Below are 14655 nucleotides of genomic sequence, written 5' to 3'. Positions count from 1 at the left end.
TTTTTTTTTTTTTTTTTTTTTTTTTGGTGGGGGAAGGTACCAGGGATTGAAGTCACGGGCACTAGACCACTGAGCCACATCCCCAGCCCTATTTTGTGTTTTATTGCTTAGCACCTCGCTTTTGCTGAGTCTGGATTTGAACTCACAGTCATCCTGCTTCAGCCTCCCAAGCTGCTGAGATTACAGGCATGCACTACTACACTGGCTCACAGTCAATTTTTAAAGGCTATAATTATAATTTATAATTTTATCTTTTTCAGTAAGATATGTGAAGATTACACAGTTATATAAAAGGGAATCTGACTTTCGAAAGTACAAGAAGATATTCAAATGAATGAATAAGGTAATAGAATCCATGGAGAAAGATGATAGTTACAGTGTGATTAATTGTAGCTGAGAGTTCTTGTATAAGTGTAATAACACCTAAAATGTGGCCATTACAAGGTACAATTTGACAGATTTAGAATTTTTGGTAAAGAGAAACACTGTCAGGTCTGGTGTGCCTGCTTGTAACTACCAGTTCCTCAAGATGACATTAGGGGTACTTGCTCACACATTCTCTGTCTTTTTGGTTCTGGAGATGGAACCAAGTTCTCATGCATGCCAAGCTCATGCTCTACCACTACCCCGCACCCCCAACCCCCTCCTTGCTGTCTGTGATTAAATGAGGGGCACTTAACCACTTAGCCATATCCCCAGCCCGTTTTTATTTTTAGACAGGCCTCACTAAGTTGCTGAGGCTGGTCTCAAACTTGTGATCCTCCTACCTCAGCCTCTTGAGTTGCTAGGATTATAGGTATGATGCTCTCTTCTTATTGATGCTTTAACAGAAATAAGTTGACCCTGAAATGCCATATACACAAAACTACTTTTCTGTTTTATTCTCTGTACTGAAGGTTATTTTGTTTCCAGCCTAGCCTCCTAAAAAATAACAAAGACTAACATTTAATTAACCTCTCTGAGTCTTCATTTTTTCATCTGAATATCATTCAGCAAAATACTTTAATAAAATGGGACAGGGCTGGGGGTCTAGTTTAGGGGTAGAGCACTTGCCTAGCATGCTTGAGGCCCTAGGTTTGATCCTCAGCACCAAAAACAAATAAATAATAAAGCCAGATAATAATATTACTTCTGAGTGGGTTACTATGAGGATTACACATTTATATATGGAAAGCAATTGAAATAGTATCTGACACATGATCAGTGTTGGATAAATGTTAAATATTTTTATTATAATCACTACTACCATCATTTATGAAGCCCTTATTTTTAGCAGTGAGCTAACAGGACATTTTAGAGATGATGAGACTAACATTTAGGGAATTTTCCTAATGTTACCCAGTAAGTGGTAGACTCATGTCAGCTTGAGCTGAAAGGAACCTTGGGCAGAGTGGGCTTAGATGTGAACCAGGCTGGGGCTTCTGGTCATTTCTAGTTTTGAGACTCTTAAGTAGAAAACTGGCTCAGATCACCCCTAAATATTGGTAACTGTTTTTTTGTAGTATGTTGTTAGAGCATGAATATTTAGAGTTTGTCAGGCTGTTTCAAATGCTGGTTCTACCACTTTCTACATGTGTGACCTTGAGCAAATTACTTCTTTGAACCTCAGTGTCTTCCTCTGTGAGATGAGAATAATAATATTTGTTTTGTGGTATTGTGATGATTAGGTTAACAAGATCAAATGGTATGAGATAATATACATAAAGCACCTCATGCCAAGCGCAGTGGCACATGCCTATAATCCCAGTTGCTTGGGAGTCTGAGATAGGAGGATCACAAGTTCAAGGCCAGTCTCAGCAATTTAGCAAGATCTCAAATCAAAATTAAAAATAAAAAGGCCTGGGGATGTGGCTCAGTGGTTAGGCAAATCAGGGTTCAATCCTGGTACCAAAAATAAATAAATAAATATAATAAACTACCTGGCATATGTCCAGTACTTAATAACCAATCCCCAGGCTTATGCTGCAGTGGCCCAAACTTTTATTTTTTTTAAAACTTGACATAGTCTGTCCAGATGGTGGGCAATTAGGTTTATGTCTGCTTCTCTACTATGTCCCAGTAACCCTGAGAGCAAACTAGAACTGAATTCCCAAGGTTTTTTTTCCCACTGGAATCACAGGAGTCATTTTCAGAAAAATTAGATATGTTTAGGCTTCACCTGTGTGTTCAGCTTCTGTATACCTACAGATATTAAAAGTGACCCACACCCAACTTGGAAGCACTAGACTGACTAGAAGTGGGTAACAGCTAAAGCACAACCCCTTCAGTGACCTTCTCCTAGTATGGGATTGTCATCTAGTGTCAGTCAGGCTTCTCTCAGGGCTATGCTCTAGAAAGAATATTAATGAGCAGTAAGGGGTAGGTGCCCCGCAAAAGGGACATCTACAGAAACAAGGCTCTCATCCTTACAGTCAAGCACCATTTCTGTTTGGGAAGAATATTAATGAGATCTGGATAAGAATCAGATACCAGGAAAGGACAGCTGCTGTCAGAGGCAATTTTAATTGTATAAGTAGATACACATGATATTCAGAAAGTCCTTGTGCAATTAAAAAAAAGTAATTAAGTTGTAGTGATAATAAACAATTTATGAACAACATTTAAAAAATAAATGTAGTTTCTAAAAGGATATATATTGAGTGGCCAATACACATTTGAAAATATGCTTAAACCCTCCTCACTCATGATTATAGGAATGGAAACTAATGAAATAAGGTACTATTTTTTTCACATCTCTTTTCAAACTAGAAAAAATAAAAATACTATAGGCTTTCTCATGGCTGGTTATATACATAGATGTGTGTGTGTGTGTGTGTGTATACACACACACATACACACATATATATATGCACACATTTTATATATATGCACACATATTATATATATGCACACACACACACACACATATATATGCACACATTTTTAGAGGGAAGTTTGGGTATGCATATTACAATGTTGAATGTATAAGCTTTTTGAATTAGAAATGCTACTTCTATGAATTTATACCAGAAATGAACACCTCCAACTAAGCAAGAATACAAGCATATTCACTGCAATCTTGTCCATAATTATGAAGAACCCAAAGCAACCTAAATGTTCATTGACAGAGGCCTGGCTAAATTAGTTATAAGATATTATGTTCTATAGAGACCATTAATTTCTATAAGATATTACAGAGTGTAATATTATGTGGTCCTGAAAGGCTGAGATAGATCTTTATGTCCTGACATAAAGAGGTCCAGGAGAAAATAAAAAATTGATGAACAGCATATTAACATAAAACCATTGTATTTTTTTTAAAAAATGTTTGTTTTTATGTGTGATGTGCATTAGCTTCTCTGTGCTTCAATTTTCTCATCTGTAAAACAGGGTGTAGTAATGGTATCTATCTCATAAGTTGTTTGCAAAAATAAAATGAGATAACATTCATAAGTGCTTAGGAAAGTGACGGAAGCATAGTGGTATGCATTTGCTGTTGTTATTATATATAGGACATATAAGAAAGTTTATACTCCAAACTGTGACAGAGGTTATCTTTGAGAAATGAATTGGCTCGGGGGAAGGGGTGAACAAGAGCAGACAGAGACTTCTATTTATTTTATATTTCCACATAACTGTTTACGGTAAGGAGGCCCATCCTTTGATAAATCACTCTGACCAAGGAGCCTAGACAGTAAAGAAAATGACAGCTCAGGCTTGGCACTCCTGTTGAGACCTGTGGAAGAGAGATTTCCCCAAATGGAGGGTGAAAAAAGGTGGAGGTGTGGGAGATGGGAAAGATGCTGGTGGATTCCACACAGCAGTGTTAATGTGCACAAAACCCTTATGAAGGCCAGCATTTTTTTGGACTTAGCACTGTAACTTGATTACAGTTATACTAAAAAAAGTGATTTGTGGCCAGGTACGGTGGTACATGCCTATAGTCTCCGTGGCTCAGGAGGCCAAGACAGGAGGACCTCGAGTTCAAAGCCAGCCTCAGCAAAAATGAGGCACTAAGCAACTCAGTGAGACCCTGTCTCTAAATAAAATACAAAATAGGTCTGGGGATGTGGCTCAGTGTTCGAATAACCCTGAGTTCAATCCCCAGTACCAAAAAAAAAAAAAAAAAGTGATGAGTTTAATTTGTCTTCTGAGTAAAAGCTATACAAATTGCTCTAAGTGTCCCAAATAGACATTTAAAAAGAAATGAGGATCTGGGGGTGTAGCTAAATGGCAGAATGCTTGCTTAGCATGCTTGAGACCCTGGGTTCAGTCCCTACACTGCAAAGAAAAAAGAAAAAGAATAGAAAAACACAGGTAGTTTTTCCAAATAACTATGAAATTAAAATGTTGACGTTCTATAGAGACCATTAATTTCTTTTCAACTGGTGTTACTACCTCTATTATACTATGAAGAGAACAATCTGCACTAAAAAGTCAAACAGCTAAAGCAAATGTTACGTTTATGAATCATTTTTAATGAGAGCCTATGACAGACACAGGCTTTGTTAAGACAATATGATATATAAACCAAGCCCAAATATGTGCTCTGTTAACTAGCCCTTTCAAATGATGAGTGTTGCACATGTCTTAGGTTGTGCACACAAAGACTGACAGATTTTGACTCTGACTCAAGTATTGTGCCAGGCCCTGTTTTGCCTTTTATGTTTAAAACCATCCTGTAGGGCAGGTTTATCATCCTCATTTTACATAGAAGGAAGGTGAAATACAAAGAGGTTGCCATGCATCTGATAAGCTCTGGAACCTGAATTGGGACCTCTGGTGTTTCCATTATGCTGCCCTACCTCCAGATAACCATGGCCAGAGGGAGGGTATTGTGGACCCTGTGGGGAGGGTACTGAAAATTCTTAGGGACCTTAGTGACTGTCCATCATCTAGTCTAGTGATTCTTAAACTATGTTTTTTTTGTCTTGATGCTGAGCATGGAACCCAGGGCCTAAAAAATGCTAAGTATGTGCTCTACCACTGAGCTATATCCAGAGCCCTGGAACTGTAATTTTTAAAAAAGAATTGACTTTTATATAATAATTTTATTGATATATAATTGACATACTATACTTGGTTTACCTATTTTAAGTTGGCAGTTCAGTGGGTTTTAATGTATTCACACAATTATGCAATCGACTTTATATCTTTATCACCTCCCAGAGAAACGATATACCCACTAGCAGTCATTCCCCTTTCCTTCCTTCTCCAGTGCCAATCACTAATCTACTTTCTATCTCTTTAGATTTAACTATTATATACATTTCATACAAATAGATTCATAAAATATGTTGTCTTTTGTTGCTGGTTTCTTGCACTTAATGTGGTATTTTCTAAATATACCTGTGTTATAGCATGTATTAGCACTTCATTCTTTCTTATGGCAGAAAAATATTCCATTGTATACATATTTCACATTTTGTTTTTCCACTCATTATTTGATGGACTTTTGGGTTGTTCCACTTTTGGGTTATTATGAATAATGCTGCTATGAACATTCATGGGCAAGTTTTTTGTTTGGACCTGGGTTTCCATTTCTCTTTCTTAATTTTTATTTTTGTGGTACTGGGGATTGAATCCAGGGCTTCACATGTGTGAGGCAAGCACTCTACCACTGAGCTCTATCTCCAGACTTATTTTTATTTTTAATTGACACATAATAATTGTACACATTATGGGCTACAGTGTGATCATTTGACACATGTATACAACATTTCTCTTAAGTGTTTACACACACACACACACACACACACACACACACTTGAGTAGTACTGCTGGATCATATGGAAACTGTTTAACCTTTTATCAAACTGCCAGAATATTTTCTTTCTTTCTTTTTTTTTTTTGTGTGTGTATGTGTGTGTGTGTGTACTGTGGATTGAACTCAGAGGCGCTCAACTACTGAGGCACATCCCAAGCCCTATTTTTTGTATTTTATTTAGAGACAGGGACTCACTGAGTTGTTTAGCACCTTGCTTTTGCTGAGGCTGGCTTTGAACTCATGCTCTTCCTGCCTCAGCCTCCCAACCCCTGGGATTACAGGTGTATGCCACCATGTGCCCAACCTGTCAGACTATTTTAGAGAGGCTGCGCCTTTTTACATTTCCACCAGTAGTGTATGAGGGTTCTGGATTCTCTATATCCTTGCTAACACTTGTCAAACTATAATTCTATAAAACATACCCCACAGTAAGAGATATTTTGCATTCCTATCCAGTTTACATGCACACAAATAACTGAAACAAAAGCTTTATAAAAGAATATTTAACTACAGTATGTGTGATGCACTCTGACATTTTCTATTGCATTTCATTCTTTTTCATTAAAACAAACAGGCTGAGAATGTAGCTGAGTGGTAGAGTGCTTGCCTAGCAGGTGTGAGGCTCTGAGTGTAATCCCCAGTACTACAAACAAACATGCTGGTTCTAACCATTAAAACTGATTTCATAACTTACTAATTGTGACTTGCAATTAGAAAAACAGTAGGCTATTGTAACTTCTTCATTTTGCACAAGAAGAAGGCAAGGCCCTGACAGGTGTCTTATTCAAGGAAACATTCCTAATTAGGGGCAGATTCAAGATTAGAGCCTAAGCCTGTTGGTTCCCTGTTTTAACGTTAATATCTCAATAAATTATAGTTGCCTTCACATTCAGTCGATAAAAATAAAATATAATTTACATTCAAACACCATTTTTTATTCTTTGTATATTTATTTTAAACATACTTTGTTTTATTTTATTTATTTATTTTGCCAAACTGGAAATTGAACCTAGAGCTTCATGCATGATAGGTAATCATTCTACCACTAAGTTACATCCTCAGCCCTTAATCAACTTATTTATTTATTTACTTACTTATTTTGTGGTATTTGGAGATTGAACCCAGGGGTGTTCTACCACTGAACTACATCCCTAGCCCTTTTTTTGGAGGGAGAGTGTTGGGGGAGGTACAGGATCTTGCTAAATTGCCCAGGCTGGCCTCACATTTGTAGTCCTTGCCAGGTACAGTGGTGCATACTCTAATCCCAGCAATTTGGGAGACTGAGACAGAAGAATCTCAAGTTCAAAGCAAGTCTTAGCAACTTAATGAGGCTCTAAGCAACTCTGTGAGACCCTGTCTCTAAATAAAATATTAAAAGGGCTGGGGATATAGGTCAGTGTTTAAGTACCCCAGGGTTTAATTCCCAGTATTTCCCAAATAAATAAATAAATAAATAATCAGAATTTAAAAAAAAATTTTTTTTCGATCCTCTTACCTCACCCTTCAGAGTAGCTGGGATGACAGGCGTGCACCACTGCACTCAGCTCTTTAGCAGCATTTTAAATTCAGGGACAAACTGGATTAGAGGGGAAATAATGAAAATAACCTGATTACGTGTGTGTATGTGTGTGTGTGTGTATATGTATGGGGTGCTGAGATTGACCCATTGCTTTGTGCATGCTAGGCAAGTACTCTACCATTGAACCATACACCCAGCCTCTGAAAAGAATTTGATTTTATTATCATGAATCATTGAGTGTACACAATGATTTTGTGCTGTGTAGTTAGGGGAGTTCTAGCTGAATCTAGATGATGGACATCAAATTAGGCACATCTAATTTATCAGTTCAGTCTTCCAGATTCAATTTGTCCAAATTTCAGTCTACTTTTAAAGATCATATATTTCCTGCACTGCCAAATTCGAATGGCAATATAAAATTCAAAGTGGGCAATATAAAATGTTTTTTTTTCTGTTCTTTTTAAATTTTTCTTGGAGTACATATAGCTCTTAAACCTTAAATTCAGAGTTGTCAGCATTTAATGGGGAAAACATTGTACACTAGAAGCACTTCAAAGTTCTTGTTAAAATGTGGTCTTCCGAGCTGAGGTTGTGGCTCAATGGTGGAGTGCTCACCTTGCATGTGTGAAGCCCTGGGTTTGATCCTTAGCACCACATAAAAATAAATAAATAAAGGTATTGTATCCATCTATAATTTAAAAAATGTTTTTTTAAAATTGTGGTCTTCCTGGACCCTATTCCAGACCTGGCAAATCAGAATCATGGGATGGGACCTGGAAATCAGTATTTTAAACAGTTTCCTAGATGATTCCTATGTATCTTCAAGTTTGTAACCTACCAATTCAGTTTTTCCCCTCTTTTATGTCTCATCTTAACTTCCTTTGGTTTCTAAATTACTGTTTGGCTTGTTACTTGTGGAGCCAAATGGTTATTCATTAGCATTTGTAAGAAAACACTTGAATTATGTCAACAAAGGAAGTTGACTTAAACAGCCTGTATTGATGAAGTTTAGTTTTGTTCTACCTGAGTTTAGTACTAAAGACATTTTTCTTTTTTTATGCTGTATTACATTGGTTTCCCATAATTGGAATGATTTATTTAGGAATAAAAACAACCTACCATCTTGTTTCATTTTCTTTTCCCTCAAAGCACTAGCACTAGAATCTAACCAACGATTTCAGCTATCTGAACTCCTTTCCTTAAATATTTGAATGTTTATTGTGTGTCAGGCATTGTTACACAGTGTGACTGTTGGGTGTTGTGGTGCACATCTGTAATCTCAGTGTTTTGGGAGGCTGAGGCAGGAGGATCATGAGTTCAAAGCCAGCCTCAGTAATTTAGCAAGGCCCTAAGCAACTTGGCAAGACCCTGTCTCTAAATAAAATACAAAAAGGGATGGAGAATGTGGTTCAGTGGTTAAGTGGCCCCTGGGTTCAATCTCCAGTAGGAAAAAAAAAATTACAATATCATCAAGTTAGGGGTAGCTCTAGTACTGGAAAAAATTAAGAAGAACCTCTTTAGCTGGGAGTGTGATTCAGTGATAGAGCACTTGCCTAGCATGTATGAGACCCTGAATTGGATCCCTGGCACAACAAATAACCTCCTAACCTAGGCTTGGAGGACCAAGGAAGCTGGGTCTTATAGCATAAGGCCAGGAAAGGATTGAAACATTGCCAGACAGTGTGTAGTAGTGTGCTGGTAGGGGCAGCATGCTCAGAGGAAAGCCCAGGATCGAAAGATAAGTGGGCCCACCTAAAGATTCAAGGGCAAACTGGGTGCAGTGATGCATGCCTGTAATCCCAGCAACTTGGGAGGCTGAGGCAGGAGGATCGCGAGTTCAAAGCCAGTCTCGGCAATTTAGCAACGCACTCTAGCAACTCAGTGAGACCCTGTCTCTAAATAAAATATTAAAAAGGGCTGGGGATGTGTCTCAATGGTTGAGCACACCTGGGTTCAATCCTCAGTACCAAAAAAGGATTCTAGGGCAAGTTTGTGCAAAGTCCTTATGTGAAATAACATGGCACGGGGGATGTAAAATAAAGTTTATTAATATTAATGATGATAAAGATGTACTAAGTATTTATTAGGTGCTAGGCAGTGTTATAATAAACAGTTATCATATTATCATATATGATGCTTAAGAACTTAATTTGCACAACAATGAGGTGGATTCTTTTATCCCCAATTTATAGAGGAGGAAACCCAGCTGGAGTTTAATAATTTGCCCAAGGTCATACAGCTACTAAGAGGTGTGAGACTCAAACAATTAGATTCAAATTCGTGGCCTAGCTCTTAGCCCCTTACCATTCATTCTCCCCAGGTGTCATTTTATATGGAATTTTTTACTTAACTAGCTAAGGTAGGTCATAGTGTGTGCTTCAGAAAGGTAAATAAATTGCACATGACAAACTTAGACGAGGCAGAGTAAGAACCAGTAAATTCTCTTTTTTACTTCAAACCTGTGTACATTGTTATATCCTACTGTCTTCCATTTTCTATTATTTTGTTCAATACAAATAAAAATTCATATGCCAGCACCTTTGGAGAAAAATCATTTGTGGCTAAATAAATTCAATTTTAAGGGTAGAAATTAAGATAGAATAATACATATGATTTGGATTGTATGTCGTGTATTCATGGGACATATGAAGCTATCCAGCATGTAGTGGAGATTTTAAGACTGAAGTCAAGAAGGTTAGAGCTTCTTAACCTCAAGAAGGTTATGGCACAAAGAGTTTGAAGAAGCAACTGAAATTACTGAATCATTCACAGTTCTGAAATACAGTATATGCTTTCTCAACACCTAGTTTTGAAACTGCAATGAGGAGCATTTATCTTTCCTTACTAATTGTGTTTCAGATAAAATTCAAAGCTTCATGCGGTTTCATTTAAGACATATCAATAAAGTTCCTTTTATTTAAGAAAGCAATACCAGAAGGGCAAGAGGCAAAGTAGGTATGTACTCTGACCTCAAGAATCTTTCTGTTGAGTAGAATTCATAAAATTATGATAAAGTGGTGGGAGTGACCTCTGCTGATGGGAGATAGGGCTGGGGCCCTTGAGGAAAAGGTTCTGTGGGGAGGTAGTCTCTCAGTTGAATTTTTAAAGGTGGGTAGATTGAGTAGGAGATAACATTCCAAATGCAATGAAAAAGTATATGGTGTATCAAGGGAGGAGAAACTCGTAATGGCATAATTTTAAAAATTCTAGATCTCTTTTCAGAAGTCAAAGTTCTGTGGAGCTTAACTTTTTACTATCAGAGAAAGAAGTTACAAATAAGCAGAGGGAATATTAGAATTAATCTTATGATGCTAGATTAGAGTCAGAATTTTAGTTTATAAAATAAGTACATATAGGTAAATAGATAGATTTGGAGGTGAATATAGAAATGTGTATATACATGTGTTAGTATACGTGCATATATTTCCTGGTTCTGGCCACTGAGCGAACCTAGAAGCAGTGACTTATCTGTAGTAATGAACGTTCCTAGTGCCCAGATCTTGATTTTTTCCCTGAAGGGAAACAAACAGGCTGGGTGCCATGGCTCATGCCTGTTATCCCAGGGGTTGGAGAGGCCGAGGCAGGAGGATTACAGGCTAAAAGCCAGCCTCAGCTATTTAGGGAGCCCTCTCTCTATTTAAAATATGAAAAAGGGGCTGGGGATGTGGCTCAAGCGGTAGCGCGCTCGCCTGGCATGCATGCGGCCCGGGTTCCATCCTCAGCACCACATACAAACAAAGATGTTGTGTCCACCGAAAACTAAAAAATAAATATTAAAAATTCTCTCTCTCTTTAAAATAAATAAATAAATAAATAAATAAAAATTAAAATATGAAAAAGGGCTGGAGATGTGAGGATGTGGCTCAGTGTGAGAGTGCCCCTGAGTTCAATCCCTTGTACCAAAACCATAAAACAAACAGGGCTCCTTGGAGAAATAGTTGAGTGACTCCAGGGGAGGGTGTGTGTGTGTGTGTGTGTGTGAGAGAGAGAGGGAGAGAGAGAGAGAATGAATATTGAAGGAACGTAGAAGCAAAACTACAAAAGTTCCAAATGACCAAAGCTGGAAAAATTTAAGCAACAAAACAATGATAATAAGGGTTGAATATCCCTTGTCCAAAATGCTTGGAGCTGGAAATTTTCCAATATTTTAGAATATTTGCATATATGTAGTTAGATACCTTGGAGGTGGGATGCAAGTCTAAACATGAAATTCATTTATATTTCATATACACCTTATAGGTATAGCCTTAAAGATAAATTTACACAATATTTTTAGTTTTGTGCCTGTGTTTTTTAAAATATTTTTTTAGTTGTCAATGGACCTTTATTTTATTTATTTATATGCAGTGCTGAGAATAGAACCCAGTGCCTCACCCATGCTAGGCAAGCACTCTACCACTGAGCCACAAATCCAGCCCTGTGCTTGTGTTTTGACTACATCTTGTCATGTGAGGTCAGGTATGGGATTTTCCATTTGTGGCATCATGTCAGTACCCAAAAAGTTTTGGACTTTGGAGCTTTTCTGATTTCAGATTTTTGGATTGGGAATGCTCGGTTTATATTTGTATCCAGGGGATAAAGTAAATATCAGTGAGTTCATACTAATATAAATAAATCGTTAAATAGGAAAGAAAAGACAAATCTTCCTCAGAAGAATTACAGTTAATAAATGCAGAAAGGATGGGGGCAATAGAAAATTACCATTAAAACATTAATAATTGCTGTAGACAACATCTCCCCCCATGAATGCTAAAATTAGTGGGAAAAAAGCTTAAGAAACAGTATCAAAGTGTCTCTCCTCAAATATGTATGAGTTACAAAGAGAAAAAAAATAAACTTTATGTAAAGGATGCTGGAAAAGCTCCGTAAACTCGACAAGCCAAAACAACGGTTCACCTGTCCGAGATTTTATTAGCAGGACCCTAGCTGTCAGTCACATAAGAGAAGGGGGTCGAGAGAGAGTGGGGGGAGAGAGAGAGAGAGAGAAGAGAGAGGGGGAGAGAGGGAGAGAGAGGAGAGGGNNNAGAGAGAGAGGAGAGAGAGAGGAGGGGGGAGAGAGAGGGGAGAGTAAGAGAGAGAGCACGGATAGAGTGTTGATATTTATGGGCTTAACACTGGAGGAGGAGGAGCAAGGCAAGTGGGCTGTTACTTCTTCATTGACTGAGAGTTCGTGCCACTTCAGGGATTGGAGGTGCGCCATTCAAAGTTCATGCCATTCACAGGGATTGGAGGTGACAGTTTGCGAGCCATTCAGTGCGTCATGGACCTGAGCTCCCGGAAGAGAAGCAGTCTGGGCGCCATCTTTACCAACACTTTACAGTAGAAAAACCTACCTGATACCACCTCAACCTGGTGGTCAATGTTAACATCACCAGCAATACAACATTATCACCATGTACCCTCTGATATGGAGAAATGAAAAAGGCACATCAGTTTTATATTGTCTTCTAAACAATTCATAACTTCGCTGGTACAGTGGTGTGTGTCTATAATCCCAGCAACTGGGGAAGGTGAGGCAGGAGGATTGCCAAGTTTGAGGCCTTGGCAACTTAGTGAGACTATCTCTCAAAAATTAAAAAAATGAAAAAAAGAAGAGAAAAAAGAAAAGAACTATAACTTGCATTCTGAAAAGTCATTATGTGGAAATGTGTTTCATATTGCTTTTTTTTTTTAAATTCCCTTTTGCACCTTGATATTTTTAGGTTGTTTTTGTTTTTCCTTTTAATTAGTTTCTTCTTTTTACGTTTTGACGTTCAAACTGAGAAGAGTTGTAGAAAAAGTGTAAAACTCAACCTTCATTTCTAAAAAATGACATTTTCTCTCAATATGTGTTTTTAGAATTTGTTCTCTAGGTTTTTTTAATGTATATGTGGGGGGGCTGGGAATGGAACCAGGGGTGTACTACCAATGAACTATAAACTCTAATCCTTTTATTTTTTATTTTGAGACAGGATCTTGTTAAATTTCCCAGGTTGGTTTGCTGTGCTGGGGTCAGAACCTAAGACCTTGCATATGCTAGACAATTATTATACCACTGGGCTATATCCCCAGCCCTGTTCTCTAGTTTTTTGAGGCTGCTTTCAGTAACTTATACTGCTTGCTCATGCATTCTTTCAGGAGGCTAGAGAAAAAGAGAAGGGCAATTGAGATTGTATTTATAAGGCTAGGATTTTGTTAGTAGCTTTGGAAAGAGCTGGTTGTGGTAGAAGTTCATCTGCTTTTATCCCAACCTGGTTTCTGATAGACAATTCCCTTGGTCAGATGAACCTATAAATGAGTTTATTAGAATGGGTTCCCTGGAGCAGCTGCAGCCCTCACCTTAAGCAGTAGCTTGAGAAAGCTGATACCTGGGGCCAAATTTCCCAGTGGGTCACTGCCCAACCCTTGCTTTTCAAGGACCTTTGCAAGAGATCTTGTCTCTAAGCCCCAGATCACCCTTAGGACAGATTAGCTGTCCCACCTCAAGCTATCTGGTCTGATTAAAGAACATTGAACTGGGAGTTAGAGCTAAGGAGTTCTAATACTAACTAGATTCTGATTTGGGAGAAATTTTTAGACCTTTATGTGGCTCAGTTCCTTCATTGTATAAAAGAGAGTTATTGCTTTCTAAGCCTCTCTTCTGATGTCAAGATCTCCAGTATATATCTAAATCTGAAGGTATTTTCCTTGTTTAGCAATCAGTTGCTTTCTTATATCCAATTATTATTTGTTTTATTCTAGTTTCTGAGGCTAAAATCTTATTTTTGTTATTATCTATTTCCTTTAACTCTTGCATTCATCCATCTGCCAATCCAGCAGTTTTTTTTATTATTTTGTTTTCAGTTGTAGATTAACTCAGTACCTTTATTTTATTTTTTATGTGGTGCTGAGGATCAAACCCAGTGCCTCACACATGCTAGGCAAGCGCTCTACCACTGAGCTACAACCCCAGCCCCTGATCTAGCAGTTTTGTCTTCACAGTTGAAGTGCCAGTAGAATGAATATGACCTATGAGGATGAGTTTTAAAGTTTGAAGTCTGAAAATGGGACTCTGATCTAAGAGAGACTGGGTGGGTGAGGAGCAATACCACACTTTTAACACGGCCCATAAAAACCAAGATATTTATTTACAGTGGAGAGTATTTCAAGCTGGCCTTGGACAACTTTAAGTTTCCTGGAAGTAGGAATGATTACCTCTGGTGCTCACCATTCTGGGAAGATATAGTTGTCCTTCCCTGGGTATCCATGGGGTATTGGGGTTGGTTCCAGGACCGCTGCAGATGCCCAAATCTGTATAGGGCTGGGATGTGGCTCAGTGGTGGAGTGTCTGCCTGGCATGTACAAGGCTCTGGGTTCAATCCCCAGCACCACCCAAAAAAAAAAAAAAAAAAATTGCTGTATATGTAGAGAC

General features: G+C 38.0%; 1 protein-coding gene across 3 annotated transcripts in view; it reads left to right on the top strand.

The window, feature by feature from the left end:
* Lima1 (LIM domain and actin binding 1) overlaps positions 1 to 14655 on the top strand; it is a 97588-nt gene that overhangs the window by 13660 nt on the left and 69273 nt on the right. Inside the window, exon 2 of one of the 3 annotated variants that reach the window (XM_048802701.1) lies at positions 261 to 343. The exons of the other annotated variants lie outside the window; for them this stretch is intronic. The gene's annotated coding sequence lies outside the window, so the exon portion shown is untranslated. The remainder of the gene's footprint in view (positions 1 to 260; positions 344 to 14655) is intronic. 3 annotated transcript variants of the gene reach the window in all.

The sequence above is a fragment of the Marmota marmota genome, unplaced genomic scaffold, assembly GCF_001458135.2.
Source record: "Marmota marmota marmota unplaced genomic scaffold, marMar, whole genome shotgun sequence".
Classification (NCBI taxonomy): Eukaryota; Metazoa; Chordata; class Mammalia; order Rodentia; family Sciuridae; genus Marmota; species Marmota marmota.
This window is presented reverse-complemented; position numbering and strand designations above follow the sequence as displayed.